The 7,220-nt window shown below is 31.9% G+C and overlaps 1 pseudogene across 1 annotated transcript; it reads left to right on the forward strand.

The window, feature by feature from the left end:
* The first annotated feature begins 1,744 nt into the window (after positions 1–1,744).
* On the forward strand, positions 1,745–3,750 carry LOC115895840 (annotated as a pseudogene). Its single transcript, XR_004055942.1, has 2 exons — positions 1,745–3,430; positions 3,484–3,750. The product of XR_004055942.1 is annotated as a protein PRRC2C pseudogene (transcript).
* The last annotated feature ends 3,470 nt before the right edge of the window (positions 3,751–7,220 follow it).

Here is a 7,220-nt window from a genome sequence, read left to right on the forward strand (position 1 = left end):
TAGATATAATAGATATAGGTTGGCTGTATGAATATCTTCTTTTGAGAAATATTCATACAGCCAACCTATATCTATTATATCTATATTTTATACCTGTATCTATTATATCTATTATGTCTATGTGGCACATATACACCATGGAATACTATGCAGCCATAAAAAAGGATGGGTTTGCGTCCTTTGTAGGGACATGGATGCAGCTGGAAACCATCATTCTTAGCAAACTATCACAAGAAGAGAAAACCAAACACCGCATGTTCTCACTCATAGGTGGGAACTGAACAATGAGATCACTTGGACACGGGAAGGGGAACATCACGCACTGGGGCCTATCATGGGGATGGGGGAGGGGGGAGGAGGGAGGGATTGCATTGGGGAGTTATACATGATATAAATGATGAATTGATGGGTGCTGACGAGTTGATGGGTGCAGCACACCAACATGGCACAAGTATACATATGTAACAAACCTGCACGTTATGTACATGTACCCTAGAACTTAGAGTATAATAAAAAAAAAAAAAAAAAAAAAAAAAAAAAAAATAGATATAGGTATGAAATATAGATATAATAGATATAATAGATAGACATAATAGATATAATAGATATAGGTATAAAATATAGATATAATAGATATAATAGATATAGGTATAAAACATAGACATAATAGATATAGTAGATACAGGTATAAAATATAGATATAATAGATATAGGTATAAAATATAGATATAATAGATATAATATGTACGTATAAAAATAGATATAATAGATACAGGTATAATATAGACAATAGATATAATAGATATAGTTATAAAATATAGTATAATAGATATAATTATAAAATATAATATAATATATATAATCGATATAGTATAAAATATAGATATAATAATATAGGTATAAAATATAGTTATAATAGATTTAGGTATAAATTATAGATATAATAGATATAGTTATAAAATATAGACATAATAGATATAATAGATATAGATATAAAATATGGACATAATAGATATAATGTATACTAGTATAAAATATAGACATAAGAGGTATACTAGATATAGGTATAAAATATAGATTATAATAGATATAATCGATATAGGATAAAATATAGACATAAGAGATATAGGTATAAAATATAAACATAAAAGATATAATAGATATAGGTAAAAAAATATAGACATAAGAGATATAATAGATATAGGTATAAAATATAGACATAATAAATATAATCGATACAGGTATAAAATATACACATAATAGATATAGGTATAAAGTATAGACATAATAGATATAATAGATATCGGCATAAAATATAGACATAATACATACAAAAGATATAGGTATAAAATATAGACATAAAAGATACAATAGATATAGTATAAAATATAGACATAATGGATATCATAGATATAGGTATAAAATATAGACAGAATAGATATGATATGTATAGGTATAAAATATAGACATAATAGATATGATAGATATAGGTATAAAATATAGACATAATATATTTAAGTATAAAATATAGACACAATAAATATAATAGGTATACGTATAAAATGTAGACATAATAGCTATAGGTATAAAATATAGACATAATAGATATAATAGATACAGGTATGAAATACAGACATAATAGATATAATAGATAGAGGTATAAAATATAGACATAATAGATATAATAGAGAGAGGTATAAAATATAGACATAATAGATATAGGTATAAAATATAGACATAATAGATCTCGGTATCATCTGCAGAATATGGTAGTAATGCAAAGGAGTCTGTAACAGACTATACTACAACCTCTTCTTCTCTGCCTAACACTGTGGCTACTAATAACACAAAGATGGAGGATACTTTGGTTAATAATGTGCCCCTGCCTAACACCCTTCCCTTCCCTAAGAGAGAGACTATACAACAGAGCTCCAGCCTAACTTCAGTTCCTCCCACTACTTTCAGCCTCACCTTCAAGATGGAGTCTGCACGCAAGGATAGGGAGAATTCTCCAAATGTAAGGGAAAAGGGGTCTCCAGTAACTTCCACAGCACCTCCAATTGCAACTGGAGTCAGCAGTAGTGCCAGTGCACCAAGCACTGCTAATTATAATTCGTTCTCAAGTGCATCGATGCCCCAGATTCCTGTTGCTTCAGTCACTCCTACAACATCACTATCAGGAGCTGGTACGTACACTACCTCTTCTTTGAGCACAAAATCTACAACCACATCAGACCCTCCAAATATTTGTAAAGTGAAACCTCAGCAGTTGCAGACAAGCAGCCTGCCTTCTGCAAGTCATTTTTCACAGTTAAGCTGTATGCCTTCCCTTATTGCCCAGCAACAACAGAGTCTGCAAGTTTATGTGTCTCAGTCTGCAGCAGCTCAAATCCCAGCCTTCTATATGGACACAAGTCATTTATTTAATACCCAGCATGCACGATTGGCTCCACCATCCTTGGCTCAACAACAGGGTTTCCAACCAGGTCTCTCTCAGCCAACTTCAGTTCAGCAGATTCCAATCCCTATTTATGCACCACTGCAAGGGCAGCATCAAGCCCAACTGAGTTTGGGGGCTGGACCTGCTGTTTCCCAGGCTCAGGAATTGTTCAGCTCTTCACTTCAACCATATAGATCTCAGCCAGCTTTTATGCAAAGCAGTTTATCCCAGCCATCTGTGGTCCTTTCTGGGACTGCTATTCACAACTTTCCAACTGTCCAACACCAAGAACTTGCCAAGGCACAATCTGGTCTTGCCTTTCAGCAAACATCAAATACCCAGCCTATTCCCATATTGTATGAACATCAACTGGGGCAGGCATCAGGACTAGGAGGTTCCCAGCTGATTGACACACATCTTCTCCAGGCTAGAGCAAATCTTACCCAGGCTTCAAATCTTTATTCTGGACAAGTACAACAGCCTGGTCAGACAAATTTTTATAACACTGCCCAGTCACCAAGTGCTCTCCAGCAGGTTACAGTACCTTTACCAGGATCCCAGCTTTCCTTGCCTAATTTTGGATCTACAGGGCAACCTCTAATTGCTTTGCCTCAGACTCTTCAGTCCCCGTTACAGCATACCACTCCCCAAGCACAGGCTCAGAGTCTGAGTCGTCCTGCACAAGTAAGCCAGCCTTTCAGAGGATTAATTCCTGCTGGAACACAGCATAGCATGATTGCAACCACAGGAAAAATGTCTGAAATGGAACTAAAAGCCTTTGGAAGTGGCATTGATATAAAACCAGGCACACCTCCAATCGCTGGTAGAAGCACCACACCAACATCTAGTCCCTTCCGGGCTACTTCTACAAGTCCGAACAGCCAGTCCAGCAAAATGAACAGTATTGTCTACCAGAAGCAGTTCCAGTCAGCCCCTGCCACTGTGAGAATGACACAACCGTTTCCTACACAGTTTGCACCCCAGAAGAGAGCTGTGGGAAGAGGACTCAGCCACAAGACATTTGGTCCTAGGTGTTGGCAAAGCAGAGAGCAGAGGTTCTTCAGTCCACGCAACGGTTCTTCTCTGAACAGCAACAGAGCAGATAGGAGGCAAAGCCCAGAAAGTGGACAGTGATTCAAGTAAACCTCCTGAAACACTGACCGACCCTCCTGGTGTCTGTCAGGAAAAAGTAGAAGAAAAGCCACCCCCTGCACCCTCCATAGCCACCAAACCTGTTAGAACTGGACCAATCAAACCTCAGGCAATCAAAACCGAAGAAACAAAATCTTAAAGGCTATGGTTTATTGCAGGGGATTGGAGGTGGGGGGAGGGAAAACATGGAGAATTAAGTCAGATAATGCCAGCAGCCAAAGGGGCAAAATGGTCCGTGACATTATCCTGTTCAGAGCTTGGAGATATACAAGGGACATAGGAGCAATTTACACTGACACATAGCTGCTGTACCAGTAAAAATGAGGCTTTGCAAGCTTGTACCTACTATATAACATGCACTCGGTTGATGGCCACGCATCTTCAGTCAGAATTTATATATAAATATATGCACCCATTTTTTTGAGTGCATATAATTTAGACCTAAAAATCCTTATGATTAGATGAAACACCAAAAATATAAGAAAAATAACACGGCAGAGGAATAGCTCAGCCTGAACAGTGTGATGGTCCCAGCTAATACATCAGATGCGGTTTTTTTGCTCCCTTATGTTCCTTGGATATGGTTATGGCATTTGCAGGCTTGGAGGTGAAGAACTGAAGATAACTGGTGCTGGATAGAGGAGCCTTATTTTCTATTATGGCAGCTTGCTATTTTTATAACATGGTGATTGAGTTGAACACAATCAAAGTACAGTAGTAACTGATCTCCCCTTCTTCCTGGATGAATGAGCAGATGAGTAAATATTGATGTCAGCATCCTTGAACCATATCATAGTGAGCAGTGTTTGGCTACTGCTTCTGTTTGAAATGATGCTGTGTTTGGTTGTGGTCCGAAGCTTTGAAGCGCTACTTAGCATCTCCTTTCTTCCATGGAGCTCTAATCATTCAAACATGACAGATTTGGTAAAATGCTAGTTAGGTTGAGTCTTCCTTGCCCCACTCAGTCATCTTTGTATGAATCCCATGGTTCTGGGGTTTTTTTCTTTTTTTCCTTTTTCTTTTTTCTTTTTTCTTTTTTTTTTTTTTTTTTTTTTGTTAAACCAGTTTTTAGCTGGTGTTTAGCTGGTGTTTATGAAGAACAGTGAGTACCTAGAACTGTGCCACTAATTAAAGGAAATCCTAAGAAGGTGCATTTCTTGACAGAGCTGTGTCATGCCATCCTTTGGGCCCTCTGCTGGAAAAGTAGAATCAAGTCTCAAATAATGCCTTTTTAATTGTATCCTCTAGTATTATAGATATAGGACAGTACTGTATCATACATCTGTGAATGTAAAATATCTTGTACCTGCTTTATGATACGTAGTAGTGACCGTGCTTTATCAGAGCTGTTTTTAATGATGTTATTCTAGAATGTTTTATTTCCAGATGATGATTCAGAAGCTAATTTTAAAAAATGGTGCCAGGTACCACAACAGTAACAGGACTTTGCAATTTTCTGGGGTTTTGTTTTTTACCTCCCCCCCCTTTTTTTTAAATGGAGTGTGCTGGATGTCTCTATAATTTTATTCAGATGACTGCAGAACCTGGAAAAGCTGTTGCTGCTATTGATGCATAACATACTGCTATTGGTCTCTTTATATAAATATATATATATACATATATATATATAATTTGAATTTTTGGAAACTTTAGCTGTGCTGTCAACTTTGGAAAAAGTATCCCAGTTTACTGTGTTGAGTTGGCATTCTACAGAAATTAACAGCCATATTGGTCTAGAAATGTTAAACTTAATTTTTTCCATTTGTACAGGGGTAACGCACTGTATTAAATATGTAAGGTTTTATCTACATGGGTTTGATTACAGAAACTAATAAAGTATTCTCTAAATAAAAAAATAAAATAAAATAAAATATAGACATAAAAGATATAGGTAAAATATACAGATATAATAGATATAATAGATATAGATATAAAATGTATACATAATAGATATAGGTATAAAATAGAGAGAGAATAGATACAACAGATATAGTTATACAATATAGAGATACTAGTTATAATAGATATAGGTATAAAATATAGACATAATAGATATAATAGATATAGGTATAAAATATAGACATAATAGATATAGGTATAAAATATAGACATAATGGATATAATAGATACATGTATAAAATATAGACATAATAGATATAGGTATAAAATATAGACGAAATAGGTATAATACATATAGGTATAAAATATAGACATAATAGATATAATAGATATATGTATAAAATATAGACATAATAGATATAGGTATAAAATATAGACATAATAGATATAATATATATAGTTATAAAATATAGACATAATAGTTATAATAGATATAGGTATAAAATATAGATATAAGAGACATGTATAAAATACAGATATAATAGATATAGGTATAAAATATGGACATAATCGATATAACAGATATAGGTATAAAATATAGACATAATAGATATAATAGATAGAGGTATAAAATATAGATATAATAGATATAGGTATAAAATATAGATATAATAGATATAGGTATAAAATACACATATAATAGATATAGTTATATAATATAAATATAAAAGATATAAATAGACATAGGTATAAAACACAGACAAAATAGATACAGATATAAAATATAGTTAAAATGGATATAATGGATATATGTATAAAATATAGATATAATGGATACAATAGATATAGGTATAAAATATAGACATAATAGATATAATAGACATAGGTATAAAATAGAGACATTATAGATATAATAGATATATGTAAAAATATAAACATAATAGATATAGGTATAAAATATAGACATAATGGATACAAGACATATAGGTATAAAATATAGACATAAAGGATATAATAGATATAGGTATGAAATATAGACATAATACATATAATAGATAGAGGTATAAAATATAGACATAATAGATATAATAGATATAGGTGTAAAATGTAGACATAATGGATATAATAGATAGAGGTATAAAATATAGACATAATAGATATAGATATAGGTATAAAAAACAGACATTATAGATATAATAGAAATAGGTATAAAATATAGACATAATAGATATAGGTATAAAATACAGACATAATAGATATAGGTATAAAATATAGACATAATAGTTATACCTATAAAATATAGCCATAACAGTTATAACAGATATAGGTATAAAATATAGACATAATAGATATAATAGATGTAGGTATAAAATATAGCCATAGTTGATATCATAGATATAGGTATAAAATATAGACATAATAGATATAGGTATAAAATATAGACATAATAGATATAATAGATATAGGTATGAAATACAGACATAATAGTTATTATAGATATAAGTATAAAATATAGACAAAATAGATGTAATATACATAGGTATAAAATATAGACATAATAGATATAATAGATATCGTTATAAAATATAGACATGAAAGATATAATAGATAGGGTTATAAAATATAGACATGAGATATAGGTATAAAATATCGATACAATAGATATAATAGATATACGTATAAAATATAGATATAATAGATATAGGTATAAAATATAGATATAATAGATATAATAGATATAGGTATAAAATATAGATATAATAGATATAATAATAAAATATGAATATAA

Source organism: Rhinopithecus roxellana, unplaced genomic scaffold (genome assembly GCF_007565055.1).
Source record: "Rhinopithecus roxellana isolate Shanxi Qingling unplaced genomic scaffold, ASM756505v1 contig3036, whole genome shotgun sequence".
NCBI classification, from domain to species: domain Eukaryota; kingdom Metazoa; phylum Chordata; class Mammalia; order Primates; family Cercopithecidae; genus Rhinopithecus; species Rhinopithecus roxellana.